This window comes from Macrobrachium nipponense, chromosome 23 (assembly GCF_015104395.2).
Source record: "Macrobrachium nipponense isolate FS-2020 chromosome 23, ASM1510439v2, whole genome shotgun sequence".
Taxonomy (NCBI): domain Eukaryota; kingdom Metazoa; phylum Arthropoda; class Malacostraca; order Decapoda; family Palaemonidae; genus Macrobrachium; species Macrobrachium nipponense.
This window is the reverse complement of record NC_061090.1, coordinates 13313571-13329511: the sequence shown is the minus strand read 5'-3', so window position 1 is coordinate 13329511 and position 15941 is coordinate 13313571. Positions and strand designations below refer to the sequence as shown.

The 15941-nt window shown below is 37.0% G+C and overlaps 1 long non-coding RNA gene across 1 annotated transcript; it reads right to left on the bottom strand.

Annotated features, from left to right (window-relative positions):
* Nucleotides 1–10636: 10636 nt before the first annotated feature.
* Nucleotides 10637–13233, bottom strand: LOC135196188 (uncharacterized). The gene is made up of 3 exons (XR_010310341.1): nucleotides 13041–13233; nucleotides 12751–12832; nucleotides 10637–10793 (listed from the first exon to the last, which is right to left on the bottom strand). It is a non-coding gene; the product is annotated as an uncharacterized LOC135196188 (long non-coding RNA).
* Between the last annotated feature and the right edge of the window lie 2708 nt (nucleotides 13234–15941).

Sequence of the window (15941 nt, the reverse complement as noted above, 5' to 3'; positions counted from 1 at the left end):
CCGTGTGGACGCACCTTTACTCAATGAATTCCGGAAATTTGCTCATGCATTCCTCATGCTGAAAGGCATGACGTTGCATTTACATAAACCATCAGCAGTAACAAAAGCCGATATCGGCCTGTGGTTCTGAACCTGGGGGCCGTCAGCAATTTCCAGGGGAGGCGCGAGCCCTAGGAGAAAATTAATAATTCCCAAATTATATTCGTTATTCTCTTAACAAGAGTGAGGAAATAATGTTAAGAAATTTATGAAAAAAATGTAAACGTATCGCCTTATAGAGTTAGTTGCCTGTTATTTACTACTCTAGTTGGACTCGTTGGCCTCACCATGGTTTGTAATTATTTGTTTTTTTGTTTGTATGGTGTTTTTACGTTGCATGGAACCAGTGGTTATTCAGCAACGGGACCAACGGCTTTACGTGACTTCCGAACCACGTCGAGAGTGAACTTTTATCACCAGAAATACGCATCTCTCACTCCGAGGTGAGAAGCAAGCACCAAACCAACCACGCCACTGAGGCTTTCTTTGTAATTATTTACCTCACTCCCTAATCCCTATTCCCCCCAAACACCACCTCTCTCTCTCTCACAGGTGCAAGGGGTACGTGGAGGGAAGGCCCAACTCCCAGAGGGGCGTTGTAATAAAAAGGTTAAGAACCACTGCTCTAGTTCGTTCCATTAACGGTACTTAACAATAGCCTTCCAAGAGATAAATTTCACTTAAAAATGCCGACTTTCTTTTTTTTTTTTTTTTTTTTTTTTTCAGATATATACATTTGTATTTAGTCAGATCATCAAACTTCCATTCTTATTAGATTACAAAAGTCATAAACTTAAACATTCGCAAATGAAGTCTCTTTTCTGATACCATATTTTTTGTTATCTGCCTGCCAACTTATATAATATAACACAAACCTACAGATAAGTTAATTGAAATCACAATCGACATATTTCCTATTAAAACAGTTCAGCATTCTTTCACTTAACAACCGTTCAAGTAACCATCTAGTATATCTAAACTTACTCTTTAAGAAGTTTATAATTTGTCTAAGATCATATTTTTTTTTTTTTTTTTTTTTCTTTTTCTTGCTCACCCATAAGACATACAAGTAATCCACAATTAAAACTAATGCAGCATTGTTACACTTTGTTGTTTTACAATTAAAATCTAACATTAAAATTCTTAAGAAACTATTTTTCTCATACTACATACATTGATCAGAATATTTTTAAACCATAGAAAAATATCTTTAATATAAGTCATGAATAAAATATATGGATTGAATTTTCCTCCTCGCCACATCTGTCACAAGAACCATCCGTCCTTATCTTTAGCATCCTTAATCTTTGGTTAGTTGCTAGAGTCTCATGCAAGTATCTATACATAAATTCTCTCTCTCGTAATCCTATATGTCTATTGTTTACATTCTTCCAAATGCTTTTCCAGTTGAACAACGGGTAGTTACTCTCTATTATTGCCTCACAATTTGGACGGATACAATCATAAACTACTTTACTCGTCAACACATCAGAAAATTTTTTTACAACGAAACACCTTTCTAATTGCCTCTATCGCTACAGAGTAGTATGGACTAGAATATACGATACCTCTTTTTTATCAATCGTATTCATCATATGACTTAGTCTTATACTACAATAATAAACAGCAAGGCATGAATCATTTGTTAACTCTTTTTAAAACAGTGCAACATAAAATAGATAAAGCCTTGTGATCAAACATCAGTAATTCCTAGTCCCCCTTCTTCCTTGGTAAAAAAAGTGTTGTTCTTCTAATAGGCTGGTACTTTCCATGCCAAAGAAATCTAAAAATAACAAGAATTTTATGGCTAATGCCACTCGTTTAGACAATGGAAATGTGTGAGCCAAATACCATACTTTTGAGAGTATTAAGGAATTGATATAATACCCTTTTGATATAGGGTTAATATTACTCTGTTCTGACATGGATGATATCCTGCTGATCTTCTTTATTCTGTTTTCCCAATTTTGTCTGCAAGTTTCTTCATAATTTCCACTATATTCAATCCCTAAAATATTAGTTTTCTTTACATTTTTTACCCTGTCAGAAAATAGACCAAGACAGTTTATTTTCCCAGTTTCCAATTCCTAAAATCTTTGTTTTATCGATGTTTAGTTGTGCTCCTGTAGCCTTTTCAAACCTTTCTATCTCTTTATAAACAACTTGCAGAGATTTCTCAGCGGTGATGAAAATTGTTGAATCATCTGCAAACCCTTGAAGCTTGATACATTTTTTATTTGGTAGTGGAGGAGGAATAATCTGTTTATTACCTTTAATAGCTAAGTATAAGGGTTCTTGAAATATACAAACAAAAGCATGGACAAGGGACATCCCTGTCTAACAGACCTATTTATTTCAAACGAAGAGCTAATTACTCCATTGATGCATAAATAGCTATGACTGTTTTTATATAACACCTTTAACCATTTGATAAAGGAGTCTGAAAATCCAAAGCATTTCATAATTCTCCATAAGAAACTTCGTATCCACCCTGTCAAAAGCCTTTGACCAATCAAGGTTTAAAAGAGCCAAGTTTGAATTAATTTCGTTTGAATAATACACTACACTACATCCCTTATCATATTATTACAGTCGATAATTGACCTTCCATTACACCACAATACTGCTCAGGTGAAATAACCCTTATTCATTACCAATTTCATACGATTAGCTAAAATTTTTGCACATATTTTATAATCTACGTTAAGAAGAGATATGGGCCTCCAGTTCTCTGCTAGTTTTCTACATCCCCACCCTTTGGTATAAGCTTAAGAATGCCTTCATGTTGAGAACTACTCAAATCCTCCTTCAGAGCGTACCTAATTACTTGTATGAAGTGAGGTTTCAACAGTGTCCAAAACTTTTTGTAAAATTCAATAGGAAGGCCGTCTTTCCTGGTGACTTTCCAATGCTTTAAGCCCTTAATGGCTGCCATATTTCTTCTTCTTCAATTTCCTTTGATAACATATTACATCATCATTATCCAATTTATTCTTGCACATTCTTAGTAATTCCTCTTGTTGAATTTTATCAACATTAACGTTATCGTATAACTCTTTGTAATAACTTTTAAAATATGAAACAATACTGTCAGTATTAATGAGAACTCCTTTATCCGTTTTAACTCTAAAAATACCCGAGTTCCTATTCCTTCCTCTATTCCTAAAAACAAGTATGCTGATACCTTTTCACCTTCAACCCTGTCTTTTAGTTTTGCTCGTAGTTTAATGCCCTCACAAAACTCATTCTGTATGTCATTCACTCTGTCTTTAATCACCCTTATTTCTTCAAAGTCAATTCCACCACCATTAGCTTTTGCATACAATTGTTTCAGTCTTCCCTGCAACATATTTAGAAGTCCATATTTTTCTTGCGACATAATTTTCGACATTCTTATAAAAAACTTTTTACATTCCATTTTCGCAAAATCCCACCATGATAACAAATTATCAAAAATACCTTTTCTAGCCACAATATGACTCCAAACTACACTGAAATTTTCCTCTGTTTCTTTTAAACCCAACTTTTGTGTTAAAGCTCAAAAAACCTCTACCAAATTTTACATTTGTACATCAAATTTAACTAAAACCATGCTGTGATCTGAGCAGCTGATAGGTATTGTTTCCCATGACTTTATATGGTTAAATAGCCTTTTAACATATACTCTGTCTATTCTTGACCCGTAGTTATTTTTAACAAAAGTATATTCAGGTAACTTGTGACAACCTATGGTTATGTCTTTCAATCCTACTTGATTTATCAAGTTCCTTAGAGCTTTTGACTGTAAATTAACATTTTCTGAACTACTGTCTCGAAGAGAGGTCACACAGTTAAAATCTCCACCTAATATTAAGTTTCACTGTTATTCCTTTAAATAAAATAACAATTTATTTCGAAAGAATTCTTCTCGTTCTGGTATTTTGTTTGTTCCTGAAGGAGCATACAAGTTCAGCAGAGGAATGATTATACCATTAAACTCAATCTTAATACTAATTACTTGCCCCTCTCCATCCATTTCCTGATTCAAGACCCTTAATGCTAGGACACTTTCTAATATATATCGCAGTTCCACCTTTCAAATTAGTACAACAGTTAATAAAGACATCATAATCATTAGATTGGCAAATCAAGTCGTTGACATTTTTAATATTATGCTCCTGCAACATCAACTACCATCAATTCTGGTGAAATCTCATGAGAGCGTCAACGCACATCTGCTTGTTAACTACATTAAGTCCATTTACGTTAAGGTGGCTACCGTCAGCGCCATGATTATAAAAAGGTTAACCACCTGCTTATCCATTACGAGCTTGTGTTTTTACTATCACCTTTCGACGTTTTCTTTCACGATCATCCTTCAAATTTCCCTCATCATTTCTATACAACTTGTCACTGCTGTCTTTACTTTTTGATATAACCATTTTCCCATTATTTTCCACATGTATTTTCCACTTTTCAGTATTCCTATCTTCACTTTGTTCGTTGTGACTAAATCCTCGATCCGGTTCTCAACGTCATCAGCTTCGTTCATCATTTCCCTTTCCAGGCTCTCGTCGGTCAACATGTCTTCTGCTATATCGTTTATATTCAGTTGTCATACTTTCGTCGAAATTATTCCTGATCACTTCCTCATGACTGGTTTCCCTACTGATTCTGCTTCCATACTTGCCAGTTTCGTATATCATTTCGCTCACGATGAATCTCCACTATTGTTTCTATTATCGTTTTATCAGACTTCTCGGTTTCTTTTTCCTTACAATGTTGTTTTGTATCCCATATTCAGATACAGTTACATCTTCATTATCGGACTCATTTATATGCATGTCTTCATTATCAGATTCATTTATATACGTAGAATTAGCTGTCATTGCAATGCTTACGCGTTTTAACTCATCATCATTATCTATGCCACCCGAGACATTGTCTTTTACCAGTAATGTTTTTGAGTAGCATCTATGTTATCTTCAGCATTTTGAATTTCTTTATCTTGGTTCAATTTTAAATGTTTTTCAGATCACCAGTGCAATCTTGAATTTGATCCTTTACGCTAAGTCCTGGATTCTCCTTCACTTTTTCTGTTCCATTTTCCTATTTCCGGAAGTACGTTTTCCTTATCCGTTAATTCCTCCCTTAATGTCTTCTCGTAACACAGTTTTCCACTAGATGATCTTCACTTCCACATTTATAGCAGGTTCTGCTCTGTCCGCGTACATGAATGACACCGAATGTCCTGCTATCCTAATAGACGATGGAATGTTATTCTTGATTTCCATTTTTGCTGTTCTTATCCCATTCAATAAACCGTTTTCCTTTTCCTAGCGTGTGTTGGTTATTCCTTATCCATATTACCTTTCCATATCCTTCAAGTACGGATTCTATCATCTGGTTGTCCATGTCAAAAGGTGCGTATCTGATTGATACAAAGAGTAGCTAGCTCCCTGTTCAACTATTTTCACAGTAATCCCATTGCCGATCTGGAGTTCCTTCTCATCGCATTCACTGATTATCTTTTCATATATAACGCGTGAGCTGAATTTCATGATAAATACCTATTCCTAGGCATCAACTGGAATCCTATCAAGTCGCAAGTTTCAATTCCAAGAATCTCAAAAATTACCCTACAAACTGTTTCATTGTCAGGTTTGCTTGAAAAAATCAACCAATGGAGTCCTTTCTCCTGATTGGAGGATAGAATCGTGACGTCATCGTTGGGCGGTCTCACGGCTTACGTCACTCATAGCCTCGGGGCATGCCATGCCTTTCCGGCGATGAGTGGACCGGACGACCACTGATTCACTTTTTTTATCCTCAAAAGGCAACTAAGTCTAAACACACTATAAACTCTTTACAGTTATTGGTTCCTTGTACCTTTATGATCCCTGTATCAACTCTACATCACTAGGAAACCATCAAAGACAGGCAAAGGCTTGAAAAAACACGGAATACAATCACAGCCGTGTTTACACTTCAGCGCTTCTTCTTCTTCTCCTCGACTTTCTAGGTATAGGATAGCTATTATCAACAAGTATCTCATTCAGTTTATGATGGTCAAAACCGAGTCTGTATTGTTTGCTTGTATGGTGTTTTTACGTTGCATGGAACCAGTGGTTATTCAGCAACGGGATCAACGGCTTTACGTGACTTCCGAACCACGTCAAGAGTGAAATCACCAAAAATGCACATCTCTCACTCCTCAATGGAATGGCCGAGAATCGAACTCGCAACCACCGAGATGGGACGCCAACACCATACCAACCACGCCACTGAAGGGCGAGTCTGTAATGACCATTACCCTTACGCACCAAAACCACTGGCGAACTCCAGGGACTTGTGCTAGACCTAATCAAATCATTAGCCAACATATGTCTATTTCTTTTTTCTACAATCTCTCTCTTTTTGTTTTGTTTGTTTGTGTGGTGTTTTTACGTTGCATGGAACCAGTGGTTATTCAGCAACGGAATTTTCGAACCACGGTATGGATACTGCTTAACTGGTTTACAGTCATCTATCTCAGCATCATGAGTTATCAATGTCGTTCTACCTCCTAGTGAACCTTTGAATATATTTGGAAATTTTGTCTTATAACTTTCGTAAGCTCTCGAACCAGTTTCTCATCAAGAATGAAGATTTATCTAGACTACTCAATACTTCTGAGGTTTCCTTAGGCCAATTAAAATGTTTATCAACTTTGCACTCCGCTTTCCCATCCTTACCCAAATTCTACAAAATAACTCGCACTTTGCTACAGTATGGCTTAAGGCGGTTTATATGACGCAGTTTCCCTCTATGGCAACTGAACGACGTAATTATAATCACAAAGTCTTCTTACAACTACTTTTACATATGGACCTTCAAACTTTGCTTGTAATTTATGACCTGGAGCTTGTATCAATACTATAGTACTGGCTATCCCTCCTCAACAAACCTAAAATATTATTTTCACATCATGAGACAACTTCATGCTCTTCTAATGGTTTTAATAAATGTTCCCTAGCAAACTCCCATGCGTCATATAATGCGAAGACCTTATGGCAAGCATTACAGAAGGTAGATGCCCTTCCCATTTCCTAGTTTCTTTCAAACAAATTTTTTTTAATATACTTTAAGCGTTTGGTGAAACCTATCTACTATACCTTGGCTTTGGGGATGATGCGAAGTAGAAGTCAGATGGGAAATACCCAGGAACTCGTATGTTGCTCCAATCGTTTCGAAAGGAAATTTGTTCCTCTATCAGTCTGAAACTAAATCGCGTGGAAAAAGTTGATTAGATGTTTCATTGTAAGAGGAGCCATCGTGATTCTAATGGAAATGAATTCAGGATAGTTGGTAGTCCTATCCATCAAAGTCAACAAATTCAGGAACGACAAATACAATATTCATAACTATGGATTCAAAAGGTTCACCCAACGATGGAATAGGCTATAATGGGGCTTTTGGTATTCTCTGATTAAGCTTCCCAGCCCTTTAAAAAAAAAAAAAGTTTATCAGTACTCTTTTTAGCTTTTTGTTCACCCGCTCATGCTCTGATTCCATCAGTTTTATTACGATAAATATTAGGACACCAACTAGTTTATTTTCAACTAATTCTCCTCTCAATGCTGTAATTGGTATAGATCTCTTATACAGAATTTCATCTTTGACCCCCAAAAAATGGGTTTTACCAGCCAATCCTTCTTCCAATCCCGAGTGAATCCTATCAAGCTCAGTATCCTCTTTCTGAAACTTAATCAGCTCATTACGAGCCCAATTGAGAGGTACCTCATTTCCAACAATTATTTTTCTCATTATGAGTTGGAATATTCTCCCCACTTGAAAAGACGGCCCAGATCATACACCGGATCTTCCTAATATTCCGTTAATACTACTGGGATCCACCGTGCTAATTATAACCGGAGACTTATTCAACTTACTTTCCGTAAACCTGCCTTCTAACTGGACTTCTTCAGGAAGCCAACAAAGTACTTGTTCAATAAACACCTTTCCCCATGCCAAATCATCTAAAAGAAATTCAACCACTTCTAAAGGAATACTATTAAGGACAGCACTAAGATTACCTGAAACACTAACAGATCACAAACACACATTTGCCACAGGGCATGTCACTCTTCCCTGTGAACCATTAACTACTCGCAGTTCCCCATTAATAAGTAGCAAGGGACTGTGATGCACCTTTATCTTAAAATGCGAACATATCTACCCTTCTCAGATGCCTCAACGGTAGCTATTTTGCCCACCCAACAAAAACCATTTAAAACTATCACCACCTTTGACGCCAGAGCTCCAAGTCCTCATATTTACTCCATCCTTACTGACCTGATTGAACAACCACCTAGGTTCGAAGGAGCATTTACTTCTTACGTGACGTTTTCTATCATGCTTAGAGCGCGTTAAATTCAAGCCAACCTGCTGCTTCGGCGATACTGATATCACATCATGTTTATACTTAAATCTGATAGTACCTGAACATGCACTTTCCCCAATGTTTTCTCGAGACTAACCAGTTTTATAGAAGACCCCAACTACTTTTAAAACTTGTGTTAAAACAAATTCTTCTGACACTAGAGCTGTCATATCTAATGTTATCTACAGTACTTTCAAGAAGTGTTTTCATGTCAGGAGCGAGATTACCCATAAAGTTCACCGTTAACACCAGTCTTAATTTTTCAAATCAATAACATCTCTAGAAAGCAGCCAGTCGTCAAACCACTAGTCTGTCCCTTTAGCAAAATCTATGCAAGTCCGACCTGGCAACTTACGGTGCTCCTTAAACTTCTACCGATACGCCTCGGGAACTAATTCATACGCTCTCAAAATCTTTAACCATCATAATCTTTACTTTCAATAAAGTATGAAACATGCCCACATCCTCGCAGATATCCTTTCAAAAGCTTTAATCAAAATTACCCACTTAACCCTAGGCCAACTCAAATTTTGTGCTGCCTTCTCAAATTATATAAATAATTCGCTGACATTTTCCTCAAAATTTTGGTATAGATATCACAAAGAGGGATACTTCAAAATTTTTACCAAGATCATCGAGGCCTCCTTCCCGTAAAGCTCTAAAAGTTAATGTTCTTTATTTTTCTCTTTCCCCAGTCTTAAGGCCTGTCCACACAAGCGGGCCTGATCGGCGTGCTTCGGGGTTGACGGGCAAATTCTGGCGGGCTTACCTGTGCATCTTGTCCACACGGGTGAGGCGATGGAGAGGTGGGCGTGCCCGACGATGCCAGTACTGTTCAGTGCGGTACGATAAACATGGTGCCTACCGCAAAGATATTGTGTAGCATGATAATTGCTGTGTGTGTGTGTGATGAAAAAGAAGTTAAAGAGAATATGGTGCAAAGAATGGCTCAGTAAAAGAAATGTATATGGTTAACGTACATATGCAAGGGTCGAAGCTCAAGCCATCGAGCACCAACAAAGTGATTTTGCTACAAAACCCATCGGGCAATTTGAACCGTCAAGTGTGCCGGTTAGCGGGGAGGTCCGCCGATCAGGCCCGGTCGTGTGGACAGGCCTTTACGCTCTCAGTTTCTATCATATTCATGCTCGTCTTTCTTAACGTTAATAATTTGTTTCTGTAATGCATCGTTTGCCTCTAGAAAAACCCTATCACGGTTAGATGCTTCTGTCTACAACTATTTAACTCTTCACTCTTATTTTCCTATCACCGGCTGGTTTCATTTGTCTCATTGTGGCAGCCTTAATCTCTTTCTATTAAGCCTGACTGTATGGCAAATCTAATTCACTATTGAGAAAATTTCTTAAGATCAAATTTTAGTTTTCTTTTCATCATTTAAAGGTAGTCTCAACTTGCACTTCAGTCTGTTTTGAATTAACCATTTTTGTCTAATAAAATTAAACTATTCCTTCAAATGAGCTGCTAAACATTACTATTTTCTATCCTTTACAGCCTGTTCCAAGAAATCTGCTAGGGGATGAATTATGTCCATTGAAGCTATGACCTAAAGTACTAATCCTAGAGCCCCAAAACATTTTGCTAGACAAGAAACTTAGATCCTTAAGGCCAACAGAGCAAAGGACTCTAGTTTTAGTTTTATTTCCACTATTACTAAATAGTGTTGGCACAGTTCATTGGGTAGGAATTGATGGACTCGCTAAAACTTTAAAAAATTTATTGCCATGAGAAATATTACTAAACTCAGTATATGCAGTGTTAAGTTTCCTGGACAGCTTCATATACAAAGACGTGATTATAATATGGGTACACGAAGTAATTAATTGCCGTTGTCCTGCAAGTCCACTGAAGGATTTAAAGTTTTTTTTTATCAATCCGCAACTTCACATAAGCGACAAATGGCATTCCATGAAGCGAAGCTTAATCCACTGGACGACGAAGTGAATGAAGTCCTCCACTGATGTCTTCTCCAAAAAGGGTTATGAAGAGTCAATGGCCATTACTATAAAGTGATTGGTGTACACGTACGGAAGCATTGGGGTAGGAGATGAGATTTACTACACGCAGGTGTCAGACCCTTCAAAAACATGGGGAGGCAAGACTCCCACCTCACAAAGTTACAGAGAAGTCTACGAAGTCTCTCCAGCCAGGACACTCCCATTCTTACACACACACACACACACACACACACACATTGTGCAAGTCAAAGTCTGTCTCCCGTCTTCCACTGAAATGTAGGCTAGAGCCAGAACTGCCCTGCCTTCCTTCACAGCACCCACTTCTCGTGACGTTCGTCGAAATAAGTTTTTTTCGGCGTCGGTGACTATGCAACAACCTGTTATTAAAAACGAGCATCGGGTTCTTCAATGGCTAGATTTAAGATGTTAAAACTCCAACTGCTGTCTTATTAGGCGTAAGCTAATAATGATTTATATAACATTCGTACAATTCCGATCATCCCTAAGTAATAACAATAGGAATACTGTTGACAAATTAGCAGAGCAAATCACAGTCTATGGTGACATGTCATGACCACCCCCACAAAACACTGCCCGTATTCAAGGGTAGTAGGAACGTCAGAGCCTTTTAATTATGAACAGCATAACCAGTGTGCCGGTAGTACCATTAACTGTGTTCACCGATAGCTTAATACGTATTTTACAGGGGTCGTGGAAGAAACATTAATTGCCCACGTTCATGAATGGCATCACAAAATTATTGCCTGCATTCAGAGTAACGCACTTTGTCTGCATTCAGGGTAACAAATATTGCCCATGATCATAAGAAGAACAAAAACTCTTAGCAGATGGCATCATACATTGCTTGTGCTATGAATAAGCTAAAAAATCAAAATTAACAAACATAAATGACAATCTTAGCCTTACTACACAAAACAAAGTAAACATACCAATTCTATGCAAAAAATACAAAGACTTAAGATTCCCAATTTCAACTAAAAAATTGCTTTCGTGCTGTCTGTTAACATGAGCTGAAAGTTCTTAGCTATGAATTACTGACAATCATAAAACTAATTCCATCTTCTGACAGCAGAAAACCAAACATTACTCTGGACAATATTTGGGGAAAAGTTTGCATGGTTTTGAAGATTTTTAAGTGATTAGCTATTGGGTAAGCGAGCCCTTATTGTCGTAAATGAAACCGTACATTCAGCGAGTTTCCTATAACCCCTAGAACCAAAAATTTTCTGGTTGCAAGAAAGTTAGAATCCTCTGAAAAGGATATTAGGTCTAACGCCAACTTTTACATTTAAAGTTTTAAATCTCGGCAAAACCTTTATGAATATTGGCCAAAACTTTCCTACTTCTGTTAAGTCTAAAACCAATTCACACATTTAAATTCCAGCAAAACATCTATGAATATTGGCCAAAACGTATCGCCTGAAACTAACAACGAACTTTAAAAAATTAGCTTCAGTAAAACGTACCGAGACGCCAGATCTGTACATATATTTAATTTGTTTTTATGCCGACTATTTCAGCTTTATGGCAAAAATTCTCAATTTACTCAAACTTTCGGGAGATAATACAAACTAATCGAGTGAGCGGTAGCCAAGCCCATTTAAACACCTAACACCGTATCTGAACTTAAAGATAAATAGATTTAACTCTAGAATTTTATTGGTTGGTTAGTTTGCTGTTCACAGCCACCCAAGAACCTGCATAGTAGGTCATACGACCTACTATGCAGAACATGGGGGCTCCTCCACCCCTCTAGGGGCGCCGCCCCAAAAGGGGTGGAGGATATGAACAGCAATACAAATGAAAAGTGTAAATTAAATGAAAAATGAAGTAAATTTATAACATTAAAAAAAGCAAACTTGTGAAAAAAAAACTAGCAAACTTGGAGAAAAAAAAAACTAGCAAAATTGAAAAAAAACTAAAACTTGTGAAAAAAAAGCGCAAAGCATAAACTTATGAATTTAACAAGCGTAAATTTATGAAATTAAAAAGCGCAAATTTACGAAATAAAAAAACCTAAGTTTACGAAATTAAAAAACCTAAGTTTACGAAATTATAAAACCTAAGTTTACAAAAATAAAAACCTAAGTTTACGAAATTATAAAACCTAAGTTTACGAAATTAAAAACCTAAGTTTACGAAATTAAAAACCTAAGTTTACGAAATTAAAAAACGTAAGTATAAAACTAAAGATTAAAAAATTAAATTAAATTTATGAAAAATTAAAAAAAGTAATTCATCAAAATTACTTAAAAATAAACTTATGAAAAAACGGCAACACTAAGCTTTGGAAAAAATTAAAAAGCTACATACCTGTTCTAGAGAGCAGCTTTTCATGCTTCAAGCTTCACCGTTAGAACAGGAACTCAAAAGTCAAACTCATACCAAAACCATCCTGGAATAGACAAGCTTTTAGAGATAGGAGTAACTTGCCGTGAATCTTGTAAATTTTGGGCGTTTACTCAAGTCAGAATATGGGTATGCGCCCACAGAAATAATTATAATGACTGCCAGAGGTTTGCAAGAGACTAAACACGAAGGAAAACTCGAATACCGCCCAGAACAAAAATAGTACACTAATAAAAACAAAGTTCCAGTCTTACCTTGCAGAAACCAGCGGTTTCTTATAACCTGATGAACGAAGTGGCAATAATCGGTGAAATCTCAACCGCCAACTATTGTCTAGTCGTGGGATAGACGGTATGTTAGGAAAAACTTCACAAGACCAGTTCGCATTACGATAAATTAAGGAGTAATTGAATACGCCATTTCCGAGGAAAAATGTACCACTTGGCAAACTCCCGTTAAAAGTCTACAGCCCAAAACCAGTCGAAGGTCCGAAGGTAACTTCAAATGTCCGAACTGGAACGATGCTGTCATTTGCCAAGGACTCTAAAATCTTAGCAGTGTCTTGCTTCTTGGAACATGACCGAATGCGATCCGTGGATATACTTGAAATCGCTAATTTTGCAAGTATTATTTTTGTCCTACTCCATTCTTTTACTTGTCTTTCATGGAAGTTTAAAATATAGCACGTGACGAATAGATTTCTTGTAGGGCTCACGAAATAACTTTTAATTCGCGTGGATATTGTGTCATAACGATGTACAATGAAATGCGTACATATATATACATATATATATATATATATGTATATCTATATATATATAATATATATAATATATATATATTTATATAAATACACACACATATATATATATACACGTGCTAGTGTGTACTGTATAATTGGATACATTGCATAAAACTTTCTACACTGGTACACGATTCGCTACCAAGTACAAATAAACATTTCTGAAATTAAACGTACTTAGCAGCCCTTGCATTACTGCTATGAAACTAATACTAGAGTTTTTATGTAGGATATCTATATCCTTCTTTTTATTAATGTAATAGCCAGGCTGCTATTTGTGGCTGCAGTGTTATCTCAGCCTAGGTGTTAATTGTCTCCTGTGAGAAAGCATTGAAAATCGCCGATCTGGGCATTTGTATAAAATATGATTTCTACTGAATTTTTCGTTTCATTTTGTTTACGAACAAACTATTCACTCCTCTCTCTCTCTCTCTCTCTCTCTCTCTCTCTCTCGTCTCTCTCTATCGTCTCTCTCTCTCTCTATATAATACTATATATATATATATATATATATATATATATATATATATATGTGTGTGTGTGTGTGTGTATGTTTGTATGTATGTATGTATGTATTATAATGGGACTCCCTTTCTATACTCATTGAGAAAAGACTCCTACTTCTACTTTTGTCATGATTTATCAGGTTGCGAAGTAAAGACCTACGCCCAACCCCTTCCTATGTATCCCCTGACCTCCATATCTGTCTCTACTGGCTGGGTTTCACTACCCCTGCTATGATTTCATCACAATTTTGCCCGTGAAGTAAGAGAGGCAAGATTGCGATGGTATGGGCATGTTTGAGTGACAAGGAAGAAGTGAAGAGGGCTTTGGTTGGACACATTTAGGGTCGAAGGTCAAGAAGGAGGTCATGGTTCAGATGACGTCATGAAATAAAAGAACGACTTAGGTTAACTTGACGAGATACTTTCGACAGAAATAAGTAGAGAAAACGGATTGAGATAACAGCATCCCAGGGGAAGCGATGTGGGACGAAGAAGATATTGAATAAGCACATGGAAAGATAGCATGGGATAAAACATTAGTTTTGCCAGACCTCTGAGCCTAAAAAAAGACTCTTCTCAGGCTGCTTCCCTGGAATTAACCTGGGAAACACGGAATGAAAGAATCTCGAAGTAGCCTTTAAATAAAAAAAATGATTAAGCGAGGGTCCTCAGTCATCAGGGAGACTCTTCTAGCATTTACTTCCCCCCCCCCCCCCCCCCCCCCCCCCCCCCCCCCACACACACACACACACTCACAAGAAGTAAGCATTTAGCATTTAAATTGTGAAGCGATGACCGTTGTAAGATGTATGAGTCATCGTATGCTGCAATTTATGATTTGACTAAATATATTGAGTCAATATCCACGAATTCTTCATGCTTATCAGTGTCAATCTGATATTTCATAATTCTTTAGAATGACTATAAGATGATCTTTCATCTAAGAAAATTGTCTGCAGGAACTCACTCATAAAAGAGTAATAGATACATACGCAGAATTGAAGCCGAGACGAATGCATATTTCCTAACATATATTCAACAGCAACCAAAGATAAACTTATTATAATTATGAATAAACGAAACAAAAGCAATTTCCAAAGTCCTAGACATCAGGCATCGATCGGCGGCGCCAGTTCAATCATCCCTTGCAAGCAGTCCATCTGGCTCTACAGAGCATATCTTAGCAAATGGAAATCACTATCAGCAGACATTCGGGTATTGAAGGCGACGCTTTCCAGCTTCCAACTTTAAGGGATCGGAACGATGTGCAGCTCCTTCGACCAAGTATAAATACCGGAATGGAAGTGACGCAACGCTGAGTAATTTACCAGTGAATGAAGATATGTCCCTGCATGCACAGTTTTGTGATCATGCTTGCAATAATGATTGACTTCAAGTTAAGGGTGAAGAGATTCTCATATCTAGATACAGATATACGTAAGCACGATTTCACATGGCCAGGAATGAGGTATCAATTAGTTTTTCTTAATTTAATGAGTTTTAAAGACTATAATCTGAACATTATGAATCTAATCCAAATGGAATGTGCCAAACTCATATAACAACTCTTTTAAATGACACTAAGCGAATTCTGAATGGAATGTATTATGCGTACTTCACGTTTCTTATGCCATCGTCCCCGTGGAAGGGAATTGCCATCAGTGCACCTCACGGGGTACACTGTAGGCATTACTAAAGCTTCTTTGCAGAGTCCCTTCGGCCCCCAGTTGCAACCCCATTTCATTCCTTTTACTGTACCTCCATTCATATTATCTTTCTACTATCTTGCTATCCACCCTCTACTAACAATTGTTTCATAGTGTAACTGCTTTGAGGTTTTCCTCCTG